This window comes from Anser anser (genome assembly GCF_964211835.1).
Source record: "Anser anser genome assembly, chromosome: Z".
Taxonomy (NCBI): Eukaryota; Metazoa; Chordata; class Aves; order Anseriformes; family Anatidae; genus Anser; species Anser anser.
The window spans coordinates 25,777,489-25,791,747 of record NC_139723.1 but is presented as its reverse complement, the minus strand read 5'-3'; the positions used below and the strand labels follow the sequence as shown (position 1 = coordinate 25,791,747).

Sequence of the window (14,259 nt, the reverse complement as noted above, 5' to 3'; positions counted from 1 at the left end):
TTGTGCAACCAAATCAACACTAGAGGTGCTTCCTGCTGTGTAGTACCTCCACGCCATGGGGTAAGACTTTCAGACTAGAGCATCTGTGCTCATTTCACCTCAGAGGTTCCTTCTCCTCTGTAAAAACACATTTCAGCTTCTGATCCCAAACACAGATGAAAAGTAAATATCCAAGAACAGAAACGCAGATCTCTTACCATGTCTGTTTATTCCAGTTAATTTTTAAAAATGCTTCTCAGTAGTCTTGAAACTAATAGGTTATGCATGGGAGAACACAGGCCAGCCATAGAAAACTGATATTTGGTTATTAAAAATTAATAGGTATCGGTACCTTTCTTCTTGCTTTATTTCAATTTTAGTGCAAGCAGTTTTCCCTTCTTGCTAACCAAGCAACAGAGCAACAGTAATAATTAGCATAAACTTTATGGTAACTCACAGATCACATTAAGTAATTTACCTAGTTTACAGATGCATTTCCAGTCAACATCCTTATAAAACTATGGTACTTATTTTGATGAGGTAAATGACAACTGTATCAGCTTATTTCATTATATTAAAGTACCAAAAGGAAAATGTAATAATAATTATCATTAAATTGTTTTAAGTTTCCACTGTAATCCCTTGATTTTTTAAGCCATAGGCTCCTGTACCAAGCTATTCTTCAATGTTTGCAAAAACCTGATATCAGCTATTTGTTACACATTATTGTTTGTATTATCATAGCATGATGAAACAGTAGTAATGCATCAGGACTGCACTGCTCCTCTCCAGATCCTCTTAAGCTGAAATAAACATACCTTGTATCAATAATCTTTCTTCATAAGTTAATGGTTCATTTTTTAAGTATTTTATTCTTAAACCACTAACAGTACTTCATTGCCCTAACCTTATATGAAACTTGGATGCATACAACATCCAAGACAAAGATTATTTTGTTTTCAAGACTGTATCACATTCTTTTAACTAAACTATTAAGAAATTACTTTTTTTTTTTCCTTTCTGCTAAACTCATATCTTTGAATACACAATTTTGATATTGTCCTGGTTTCAGCTAGGCTAGAGTTAATTTTCCTCCTAGTAGCTGATGTGGTTCTGTGTTTTGGATTTAAGATGAGAATAATGCTGATAACACACCGATGTTTCAGTTACTGCAGAGCAGTGCTCACACAGAGCTCTGAACTTTCCAGCTTCTGGTGCTACCCTGCCACTAAGGAGGCTGGGAGGAGATGGAACCAGGACAGCTGGCCCAGACTGGCCAGAGGGATGTCCCATGCCATATGGTGTCATGTTGAACAATTAATATGGGGTGGCTGGCCAAAGGTGGGGGGGGGGGAGGGGAGGAGTGGAGAACTGGGGACACCACTGCTCAGGGACAGGCTGGGCATCAGGTGGTGATCAATTGCATTGTGCATCACCTGTTTTGTACACATTATTAGTATTACTATTATCATTATTATTATTATTTATTTTCTCTCCTATTACACTGTCTTAATCTCAACCCACAAGCTTTTGCTTTTTTTTACTGATTCTCTCCATCATGCCACTGGGAAGGGGAGTGAACGACTGTGTGGTGCTTAGCTGCTGACTGCGTTAAACCACAACAGATATATAACCCATTTTTCTTCTTAAATGTGATTTCTGTGAAGGTCATTCCCCAAAGAGACTCAACATGTATTGTTAATAGACCTTGAGAATGCAAAAGAGGACAGAGCCAGGCTCTTTTCAGTGGTGCGTGGTGACAGGACAAGAGGTAATGAAAACACACTGGAGCACAGGACGCTCCCTCTGAACTTCAGGCAGAACTTCATTGCTCTGCAGGTGACAGAGCACTGGCACAGGCTGCCCAGAGAGGTTGTGGGGTATCCCTCCTTGGATAACCTCTTTGCCCTGAGGTTGGTTGCCCTGAGGTTGTCCTGAGGGGTTGCCCTTGGAGGTTGCCCTGAGCAACCTGCTCTGCATGGCCCTGCTGGAGCAGGGGATTGGACAAGATGACCTCCAGAGGTCCCTGCCAACCTCAGCCATTCTGTGAGTCTGTGGAAGTATCACTGCAGTGGATGTTTGAGTTGTTTGTAAGCGTAGATTCTGACCATTACCTTTTATTATTGTATTTAGATGTTGGCTTTTTGAGCCCAAATGCACAAGCCAAAATCCCTTTCCTTCAGCAAATGTAGATGTGGAAAGTTGTACCTTACCATACTTAATGCCACCTCACTGTTTTTGTAAGTGTGGTAACGCTGCCTAAAGCTGTTAATAGCTGTCCAACGAAAAATCCCTAGAGTGGAAAACCCAGCAATAATTTACTTTGGAAACATAAAGTTCATTTTGAGGGGAAAGAGATTTTCTTATAAAGCTCTCTAAATTCTGTTTAAAAAATGATTACTCCTGACATTAAAGCAATGAAACCTAAAAGTTCTTTTTTTTTTTCCCCCTCTTCTCAACTGCTATAATTTCTTTCAAGTTGGTTTCACCATTGCACATGTCCTGTTTATAATTATTCTGCACTCTATCTTCAGGAAGAAAAATACTGTAGAGTTCAGGAATAAGAAGTAATCTTTCCATGTAAGTATTAAGTTCCATGAAAGAATGTTATTGAGGTGGAAAACAGGATGCATGTAGGAAAAAAGAAAAAAAAAAGCTAGAATGAACACTATGTGAGGACAGACCCTATATTTTTTTGCCAAATGAGTATAGAACAAGTAATACAGATCAACTTTAGAGAATCTGGTATTGCTGAAAAATACACGAAACTCATGCTGGCCAAATACTCTTATAAAGCTCATTTATACTATTTTTGTCCTCAACAAACAGCAAATATTTTATAAGGAACTCTAGTTTTGTGTAAAATCCCTAAGAAGTCAAAAGAACACTGTCTGTTTGAATTACCAGGATTTCTCCTGTATACTCACTATTTGTACCGATCAGGGACCCAGAAGATGCATGGTTTAGACGATATTAAATGGATATAAAATAAAAAACAATTATCCTATTAAAAAAAAATAAAATAAAACCAGTTCTCTGTCCTCCAGACAGCAAGGTTATTTCCTTCTACCAAAGAAAGAACAGGAATCAATTCTTCAGTGTGCATTCTGAGTTCAGTTCTGCTAAAAATTCCAAAGAAGAAATGATTTTACTTAATCCATTAGGCATAGGCTCCCTTTATCTATACCAGTGAGAAACTTCTTCCTCAGAAGAAATATTCTCACCATCAAAAATGAGACAGCTATACATCTTACATAGAAAGAATGTCAAACATTTCATGCAGATAAAGAGCAGGACATATATTACTGGATCTAGAGCCAAGTTTATTACCCCTTGAGCTTAAAAACAACTATATAATCGCAGCCTAGTCATACCTTAGTCAAGCTGATCAAGAAATTACACCAGATAATAGAAAAAAATGGTATAAAGTACAATTGTAATTACATTAACTGGGATGATATATTTTTACTGCTATTTAACTGCTATAAGGGTCACGATGTGTTGAAGCCTGGAACAGAAGAAATACTGTACAAACATGTCAAAAGAGATTAGTCAAAAAAGAGCTTACAACCCAAGTGTAAAAGAACAAGTAAAGAGAAATACAGACATGACAAGAGATGTGAATTGTCTCTCCCTACCCTTACGTGGACTAGATTTCTAAGAAATAATTGCGTACCTATGAACCCACTCAAACCCAGAAAAACGGTTTAGCTGTGTTAACTGGTGATCTTAGCAGGACTCATTATTTCAAGCACATGTTTAGGTTGCCCACACATTCAGTGTAGATGCCATAGCAATCTTCCCATCATGCTTCAGTTTCACACCTCTTCTGCAAAGAAGCAATACGATTTCTGCAAGACTACATGGGGGACAGGGCATAGATAGAAAAGAATGCAGCTCTGCAGGATGCCTTCCAAAGACATCACTGGTTAGCTCTAGAGATTCAAACACACACATTTAAGCTGAGACCATGTCTTTGGTGAAGCAAAAATGAGAAGCTGTGTTTACCTTTCCTCATTGTGAGTGTCTTTATCTCCTGTACTGACCCCTAACTTCTATATATACATGATTTTGAAAATTGTCTCAGCTCTTTCTCAGTGATTTAAGACATACACAGAAATAACATGTAATAGCAATACTTTTTTGTTTGTTTGTTTTCTGCTAGAATGAACCTAAAAAATCTTTTTAGTACCCTGATAAAGCAAAAGGAACCTTCACAACAAGGTGTGCTTTGCCCTGTTTTACTGCAAGCATCAGGGAGGGATGACAGCATCTAGCAGAAGCTGGGTTTTGTACTGCCAAAGCAGGCAAATTGTCAAAAAAAAAAATCCAATAAACTAAAATCTTGCACACTTAGGCCTGTATTTTTTGTAGTTATATGTAGGCATGACTTGTTCTTAATATCAACTTACTCTACAAATTTACTAGAACATCTGACACAGTCTAAGATACAAAATGTAACATCACTTTGCCTCCCCATAAACTCTCCTATGCAAAAAAAACCCTAAGGTGCTTTATGTTAGTCACGATTCATTTCTGCTGCGTGCTGCATCAAGCATGGCAAGGGTTATTCAATTTATTTATTTTTTAGGATTACAAGTATCACTGAAATATGGCACCGTGAATCAATTTCCATCATGAAGGATGAAAAGAAAAAGAAAGCAGTTGTTTCACTAATTATTTAAAGAAACTGTTGTGACATTTACTTTTTACATATGCAGAACTAATTGCAATATCTTCTGAAACCAAGTAGGTTGGTTGCTAAGGCTGCACTTAAAATAGTAGGCTTTTTCAAGTTCCCTCCAAATTTCTTTTCATCAAATGGCAAAAGAATGCTGCTCTGGCAATAAAATCATATCAAATCATTACTTCTACCAGTTTCACCATAAAAATTATTTTTGCTGTTTTTCACAAAAATGCATCCTTAGCACAATTTTTGTGAAAAAGATCAGAAACAGATGTGCAATTTTAAACCAGAAGACTTACGCAAGTGTTCGTGAAAATTGGTAGTAACCTGCTTTCAGTAGAAGAAAGAAAACAAAGACAAACTCATTGCATTGACCATAAGTCCCTTCTTACATTTCTGCTATGAGTAGGTGAAATACTGTATTTTTTTCCACAGCTGCTAATGTAAAAATCTATGAAATTGTTACATTTTATTCTCTTTTTGCGCAAAGACTGTTCTTTTAGCTTTGGATTCCTCTGAAATCACACTGAATTATAGTAAGAAACAAGATGACAGAGCTCAACATTTTCCAGCTAATTTTATTCTGTTTAAGGCATTTCTGCTGTCAGGAGGAGTAGAATTTACTGCCACAGAAAAGAATGGAAAATCAAATGTGCTCTTCAAAAATTTAACACAACTTGCATATAAATGAGGCCACACCCCAGAAGGCATTTCTCTCTCTGTTGAAGTAGAGGTCAAACACTTGTCATACATCACCAGAAAAAAAAAATGGGTGGCAAAGAGCGCTCCACTTATCATCCCTTTGCACAGATAGGAAAAAAAAAAAAAAAAAAAAGAAAAGAGAGAGAGAGAGAGAGAGAGAGAAGAAAGAGAGGAGAAGAAAAACCCTCTGTTTTGATAAACAGAAATTGTTCCACTCAGCATCAGGAATAAAGCCAGTTACCCTGGCAACTGCCACATCACATGGGACTCCCTTTGCCTCCAGGCTCTACATCCTGTTACAGAAACTTACCAGCTTCTGATCTTGAGAAATGGCTTACACTCACACAACACAGACACATGGACACAGCAGAAGATGAATGCCTATGCAAGAAGCCCATTTATATTTCTGATTAATGCTTTGTGTGTTTTCCAGTGTTCCTACTTGGTTCTGATGGCCTGTTTGAGAGCTGACTGCATCATTTGTTAACTCTGAATTTGAGATGAAGTTAGTGCTATGTTGACGCAGAGAAAAACAGTACTAATTGAGACCATTAGGGTAATGGGAAAGCAAGAATGCAAAAGAATTACGGGAATAACACGTGCAGAGATGCTTCAGAGTACAAGAACTACAGGAGTGTGCCACTCAGTCTAAAATAATTTGTCTGTAAACCCTTTTTCCCTGAGATAGTTCATTTTAATTACTGTAAGTAATAAAGAATTCATGGTATAAAAATCAATGACAGGTTTTCCACTAAATTTTAAAAGCCACTCCCATTTTATTTACAATTTGGCTGCCATTAAATTTACTGTACACTAACCTTCATTTATTTATGTAGCAACAGCTAAGGCTAGATAGATGTAACTTTATTGCTATTTCTTCCACCGCTGCCCAATAAAGCAAAATTTTTAAGATACTTAACTATACAAAACAAGTCATCTTGAAAAACCTGCCCTTAATAATTTCCTTTCATCTACTTCTACGTTTCTTTCAGTTTTCATATGCTAAAGATGTATTGAAAGTGCTTTTAAAAAGTAACTCGCATGTCACGTGATCCTTTCAACAGCTTCTTAGCAGCCAGACATATGCTGTAAAAGTATGAAGCATCAGTCTCTCCCTTCATCTAGATATAATTTGCAAAACTAATGGAACCAAAACCAGAGCAATTAAAGAACCTCCAAAATTAACTTGCAGTTGTCACTAGTCTTGAAACACTTATAAAATTTGCTAAAAGTTTAATAGGGTACATTGCATGTCCAGAATCTACACAGAAACTAAAAAAAATGTAGACAAGCTCAGTTGAAATCACTCGTACAAAATTTATAAAGCAATGAATACCTAATGTAAATATCAGTTTGAACACATACAAAATCTATATCAATTACATTTAGCTTTTTATTCAGTGCAATTACTTGTTTCTGTGTTAATGCAATTTTTAATTTGTGTTAATGCAATTTTTATGTATGTGTTAAGGATAACAATTTATTTCATGATACATTAAAAATGTACTGATTGATATTTACTAGTAGTCAAACTATTTACTAACAAAAATTCATTAGCATCTTTGTTATAAACTATGTGCTATTTTTTTCACCTGCATCTATTTTATGTCATTCTAGCAAGATAAACCAGCACATAAGCAATTGAGCAGTGTGACAGCTAACACAAAGTGAGTAGTGGCAACATGTGACCAAGAGACTGAAGGGGCAGTGAGTTAAAGCCTGAATTCATGTGGCATACTGACCCACAATAAACAGCAAAATGCAGCGTTGTCGTGGTTTTGGCAGTATAGAATTCCACAACTTTCGTGTCGTAACAACAACAATATTAAAACAGATTTATCATAAAAAAAAATATGACTTTTTTTTTTAAATTATTACATTCAGTACATCAGGTGTTGGCATTCACTTACAGGAGGTATTCAGTCCTAATATAAATTAGTTAAGAATACACTGCGAAACAATATCTCACACAAGAAATATTCTTTATAATAAAGCTGCTTCCCAAAGCAAGGAGAATGCAAGTCAGTGTGTAAGTATTACATAAGAATTAGCCAGAAGAGACAATCTTGTCTCAAACTTCATCCTTAGCTCTATAATGTTGATGCAGTATTTATTTAATAGGCACAGGGAGTTTTCATACATTTGTGAGAGGAAAACATGTTTCTAACTATGCAGTATGCAGACTGCACCACCATGTAGAAAGCTTTTGGCTACATCTTGCACTACATGAACACCAGCACAACAATTTGAAGAAAACTATTTAAGTAAAACAAACCTAGTTTAATCCTGTGTTCAGTCCATGGCTGCAGCTTGGCTCTAGAAAAGACAGGATACTTTAGTGCTGTCATACATCTTGCTTAGGAAAAGCAAAAACCTAAAACTACACAATACTGTCTAAGGAAGCCCTGGCTTTTAAAATTTTGTGTTTGTTAAAAATTAAAATTTAAAAAATTTAAAATTTAAAATTTAAAATTTTGTGTTTGTTTAAAATTTGTGCCCTGTGTTTTAAAATTTTGGTTATAAAAAGCAAGTTCCCATTTTAATCAATAAAAACAGAGCTTCCAATTAAAAAAAAAAAGAATTCAATATTATGTTTTAATATTGCTACTGACAGTGTAATGAAATGAAGGAGCAATGGCTGATGATGCAAGTTCAGCTAAAAACGCTGTTCAGTCAGAATTTATGGATTTGACACAGATATTACTGGATTATGTACTAAGATTAGACTGGACACTATAGCGGTGTCTCACAGCCTATAATCTTTCAGCCTTAGAATTGGGAAATGGTAAATGTGTTCCTGAGAGTGGGCTTCCTGGATTTTCTCAGAACAAAGCCACCGTAATACCAGACTTCAATCATTTCTCACATCATTATAAAAGCCTTCTTTTTAGGATGACCCAACCAATTTCTATGTTTTGTTTATTCTTAACATATTGGGACAATCCAAAACAAACAAACAACAACAAACAATAATAACTTTCCAAAACATAGCTATAACCTTTGCTTTTCACCAGATCTGGAAAAAGTCTATGTTTACACTTAGCAGCCGAGTCACATACTTCCTTCATGGATAGCTACTGAAAACAAAAGTTTTGTTTCTAATAAGTATACCTCATAATCATCAAATTCAGTTCAAATTTTCCAATCCTATTTACCTCTGGACTGATAACAAAACAAGATGAATTGCAGTTCAAGAAAGAAACAATCTAATTGGGAAAGCAAGAAAAAGAGAATGAATATAGAAATTCAATCTTCTCTAAGAAAGTTTTACCAGCTCAAGGTTTTGGCCAATTAAAAATATATTTTGATCTGCAGACAAATCTTTAAAACAAGCAAGAATATTATAAACCACTTTAAATCATATATATGTACACATACACACACACACACATTCAAGATGGCTGCTTGAATTGCTTAATTTAATCCCATGTGTGTAATTACTAATTGCTTACTCTAAAATATTTCCTGCACCTTCATCCATTATCAGTCAAGGCAGTAAGTCCATATCAAACCTTAGGATGTTCAAAATAACTTGAGCTATTATGTTTGATATGAGGCAAATGGTACACAGTAAGGAATTTTATTTGCTATTTTCCACATCCAACAGAGATTGCACCTGACATTAATAATTTCTTTTTTCTCGTAAATTGCTATCATGTTATCACAAACATGCATAAGGGTGACAATCAGGTTCCTTGGTATGTGAGAACTACCCAAATACATATCCTCTGTTACTGGTTACTTAAAAGTGTCCTACACCTAAGTTTACATTCAGTTTTAAAAATCTTTGAACAGATCAAAATTTTTCTCACATTTCACTATTAAGAAAAAAGACTCTGTTTTTGCATTTTTTCTTTCATGAGGGCTCTCCCCAAAACCCAACAGACTTCCAAAACCTTCCTCACTTTCTAAAATCCACTTCTGTCTCGTGTACTGTGACCATCCAGCCCTGTGGCAACACATAGGCTTTAATAACCTCAGCTGCACGTTCTCATGAAAGGCTTTCTGAAAGCCCACTGAACCCCATTATTGTATGCTTTCTGACCCACTCAGGGAACAGTAAACTGGGATATTCCTTTAGAGAGACCACCCTGTCCCAACTGAACACACAACGTGCGCTCAAGACTCTCAAGCAAAAGCCACCCCATCCTGGTGGCTTATTTGTATTTCATTTCTGTGCACTTCAACATTTGAAAGGGTTTCCTCCAAACAAAGCCAGCTCCTCTGGCCTCACCACTACCAAGAGGATGCTAGAAGTGGGGATGGCTTAGTCAAATGACAGTCAGGAGCCAGCTCTGCAAGGGAATGTTGCCTGGCATTACCTTAGCTATCATGGGCAGCTGCCCATGCACAAATACTTCTTCTGACTAGAGTAACTTATGAGTGGCTAGAACACTTTTTCAGAAGGGATTTTATCCCCACCTGAAAGTGGGATAACTCCCTCAGTAGCCTGGTGTTTCAACCAATTGATTGATTCAGCAATTTAAAAATAAAAACCAGACTTTCAATCGAATTTCCTTGGGCTTAGCTTTCATGAAGTTTTGTCTCATGTTTCTAAATTGAAGACCCTGAATTCTCTAATATTTATAAGCAAATTATTCTTCAATATGTTATGATAACCTCTTTTTTTTTTTTTGACCTCTCTGCTACAAAAAACTTATTCTGTGTATGTGAGAATTTCCCCAATATCTCCAGCGGTAAAAACTGACACAGAGTTCATTAAGTTTGTCTGTCATGGTCTCATCACCAAAGTGACCTTTTGACACCTTTTCCTCATGTGGTTTCACTGATCCCACAGACAAAATTCTACTGTTGATGTATTTACAGAACTTTCCACCACCAGTCTTTTTCCTTAGCAAAGCAGTTTTAAAATCTTATGCTCCTATTCACATTTGACCAGTTTGTCATACATTGCTTTGTTCTTTGCCTTTAAGCTTTTCATTCCTTAAGCATCAGTCTTACCCTACAACAGCCACATAGAGTCTTCTAATGAGTTTTATGGGATCATGGTTTTATTAGATCACTTTTTCTTCTTTTGAAATGTGGCAGAGTTTATGTGGGCCAATAAACTCTTCTTAGTGATCTCCAGGTTGTTTGTAGGTTCTTGCTTGTTGGACTACCTTATTTTTTACACAATTAGAACATATACTGGATTTATCTGGTTAAATTCTGCACCCTTGATTTATCTCATCTCCTCTCTCCTATTACAATTGTAAACCTAATTAAATTTGTGTTTATTACTACAAAGTCCCCCAGTAGTATACCTTGAGGTAAGGCCCAAGCAGCACTGAAGGCTAAGTGCAGAAATGTATCATTCCTAAAATGGTTCAAGAATAGTTCTTCCAAACAGTGCTCATGTACTAAGTCTAAAAAAGAAATATAAAAAAAACACTATATTTAATGCACCCTCTAATACAGAATTTTCCTTCAGCTAGTGTTTAGTTTAGCTATGGTTCATGTTAGTGGTGATCACAGAATTAAAAAAGGTAGCCTTTTGTTTTTCCAACTTCAGGATTAAATTCACATCTGACAGTGGGCATTAATCTTTTCAACAGTTTATACCACCCTGGTGATGTCATCTTATCTGTGTGATTAAGGTCAGATTTAGCCTTCCAATCAGACAAAACATTCAGTATCAACAGGAGCTTTAATCAGAATGATTACTTGCTGTGTTGAAATTGCCCCAGTGAACAGCATTGCTGACCTTCCTGCTGCTGGAAATTTAAGCTTCTGTCAATTGACCAGTCAGGATTACTGCCATTTCACCCTAGATCAGGATTAAATATGGACTTCCCAGATCACAGATACTATGAAAGAAAAATAAAAAACAAACAAAAAAACAGAATAGTTCAGTTGGAAGGGACATACAAAGATCTTCATACAAAGATGTTCAGATTTTTCCTCAGCTTCTAACTTAGCTAAATAATCAAACATAACATACGTCATCTTGAAAAATACAGCACGAAGACATCATTGAACTCATTCCTTTAATTCATAGGTGTAGCTGATCTTAATACAAACAGCTCCTTGCTTCACTATCAACACTTACAAAACTTAGGCCTTCTCTAGAAGTCCAGACTGAAACAGAAGGATTTGGTTAAATTTATAAAGTCAGTGTAAGGAAGAAATCCAGGCCTTTGTCTTTTTTTTTTTTCTATCCCCAAACAATTTTGAGTATATATTCTGCTAAGTCACTTTCCAAGACCCTAAAATTCATACCTCGAAGCAGTTCTTATAAATCCTATAATTCACCATGAAAAATTCTCACTTGTTATGCTCTTTTCCTTTCATAGCCAGCCATTTAGTCTTTGAAGATGTTTTAAAGAGGATTATTTTTACTTCAGGCTTATGGTTGCTGAAATGCCAGACTACCTTGAGATGCTAGTGTGTCAAAATTGATCTAGTTGATGAGAATTGTGTAATCTGAACTTCTAAAAACCCTCCTGAATTGTGAAGATCTGATTTTATGAAGCACTCGATCAACTCTAAAACATGACCATGTCTCTCAGAATTCATAAATCAGACTAGTCTTTACAGATCATTTTGTGCCACTTCTCTTTCCTGGGGTGAAAAATGATTTCTTTTTTGTATGTTCAGTTCTACTTCAGAATGAAGTCATCAGTGAGACTGCCACCATTTACTTGAAGCCTTTTGTATCGTTTTAACTGACACCATCACCATTTCTAATATCAAACAGCTTCTTTATAGTTATCTCTTTACTGAAACTAATTCTGAAATAATATCAGTAGAATGTCAATATGCTGAAAAAAATTAAGAGAATTTCATTTAAGATGGAATATAATATATACAGATGGATAAGTAGAAACCTTGCATACAGTCAGATGCTTGGAGCTATAGCTGTTCTTGATACCTTTCAGCTCTCCTTCATTAAATATATATATATATATTAATAAAAAAAGTCCCAATTAAAATCAAAACCATTAAATCATGGAACTAAGGCAGAAAAAAAAAATTGTACATTTACTTCTTTCTTCTTCCCACCCCATCTCATTCTCTCATTCATCTAGCTGAAAATCTTGGTGTTCTGCCAGTAAATATTCTAGTGCTCTGTGACATTCCCTCTCCCTCTGTTTACCCATTTGAAGACTGTAGTTCACACAGTGAAGCTCTGTACTGCAATGTTTCTGGCCTTAAATAGAATTCTAAATGTATCTCAGTACCTAACACATTTCTTGAACATTTTTTGAGTTTCTGAAAAATAGGTTAATGTAAAGCACTACAGAGAATCATGCCCTGCTCAGTTTTTCATAGAGTTCAAGCTGTTAACGCTGTTCTGAAAGTTCTTGCATATTTTAGCACTTAGGTCTCCTTCACCTTCACAGAAATAACAGGTCATCAGGAGTTTGAGGAGGCAAGAGTCTAGCAAAAAGGAAATAGGGCAATAATACTAACAGACATCATAGTTGGTATTCATACCGGAATACAAAAAGAAGCTTGAAGCTTTTTTGTTGTTGTTTACTGAAAATAACTACAAAGAAACATTACAGATAAAATATTTTTTTTCTTGCTCTGACAGCTTTCTACACTTAGCTTTGTCAAAGAACACTGTGAAGTTGCACCAATTGCCTATTGTCTCCGTGTACAGCTGCAGGATACCACAGACACAGTGCATTTGAATTCAGATCATATCTGGATGGCCTAAAGTATTCAGCTTACTGTTTTATTCCTCCAGAAAACAAAACAAATCCTGTGAAGGTTCCTCTAAATTTCATCTAAGCATATGACAGTTTACGTGAAAGTTGCACAGCCCCAAGCTCCTCCTTTCAACCTTCACTGCAGCACAGCTCCGATCAACAGCATTTTGCTAAGATGTCCCACGCTCCTTCTCTATTCTCCATACGCTTTCTACACTAAAAATGCCATCCAGACAGATTTGAGACCAGTACACTGCAACCCTTCTCCTTCCATATCTTTACTTGTTTTGACACTTAAACCATGAACTATTTCTCTCTTCTCTTCTTGCAGTACTGCCCCAAGGTTGTTTTGTTTTTACTTCTTCTTCCTCACATATTTTGATGAATTCTTTCTGCCCTTCCAGTCCTTACAGAAACAAAAGCATGGCAGAAAGCTCCCATCTCTTCCCCTTCCCCTTTTTACTCCAGACTAATTCTTTGATAAAGCATTTGTAAATTTAGACAGCTATTTCCTAAGAATGGATGGAGTCGGATCAGTAAATATCCTTACCATTTGTTATCCTTTTGTTCTCTGTGCAAGAAAGGTGATTTTGGATTTTTTCTCCAGACTGACAGCTGTCTTCCCTCAACTCGTCTAATGCAATCTAGTTATCTCCTCTGTGGGTTTGCCTTGATGCCACTCTACCACCAAGCTATTAGAGCTTAAGGAAAAAACCACCAAGTTAAGGAGGACGTAGAACAGACTGCTTTTTGAAATATCAGGGTAACATTCCCCTCCTTGAGCTATCCCTCCCCCCCCCCCCCAAAAAAAAAAAAAAGAAAAAAAACCACAGATTTAGGTTTAGCACTTTCACTATTGGAGCAGCAACACTGAATCTTAACTACTGTCACTTGGAAGCAGCCAAACTCAGCAATCAAAGGCAACTTCTGAGGAAGTAGCGTCAAAGACCAATCCTTGCACTCTGGACAAGGGAAATAATGTGGCCACTGATTGATTGAAGTCATCAGTCTGACAAGGAAAAATTGACAAAGAATTGCCTATAATGATTCCTGAGACACAAGATAGTTTGGGCTGCTTTTTTTTTTTAAATGAATCTGTGTTACTTTGAAGGTAGGTTATCTGCATCTCATAATTCAACCTACACTCTCCAAAGCTACTCCCATGGTTAAACACCTATAAAAGCTCACAGAAAGATTTCTATACTTAAGTATTTAGCAACAACTAGATTTTATAAG

The 14,259-nt window shown here is 36.2% G+C and overlaps 1 long non-coding RNA gene across 2 annotated transcripts in view; it reads right to left on the bottom strand.

Annotated features, from left to right (window-relative positions):
- LOC310889824 overlaps window positions 1-13,812 on the bottom strand; it is a 97,796-nt gene extending 83,984 nt beyond the window's left edge. The window contains exons 1-3 of one of the 2 annotated variants that reach the window (XR_014576823.1): window positions 11,073-13,812; window positions 8,524-8,574; window positions 7,644-7,684 (exon numbers count right to left, since the gene is read on the bottom strand). This is a non-coding gene — a long non-coding RNA (uncharacterized lncRNA). Of the gene's footprint in view, window positions 1-1,340; window positions 7,685-8,523; window positions 8,575-10,632 lie in introns of those variants that run through there. The other variant, XR_014576824.1, reaches the window with a different exon arrangement.
- Between the last annotated feature and the right edge of the window lie 447 nt (window positions 13,813-14,259).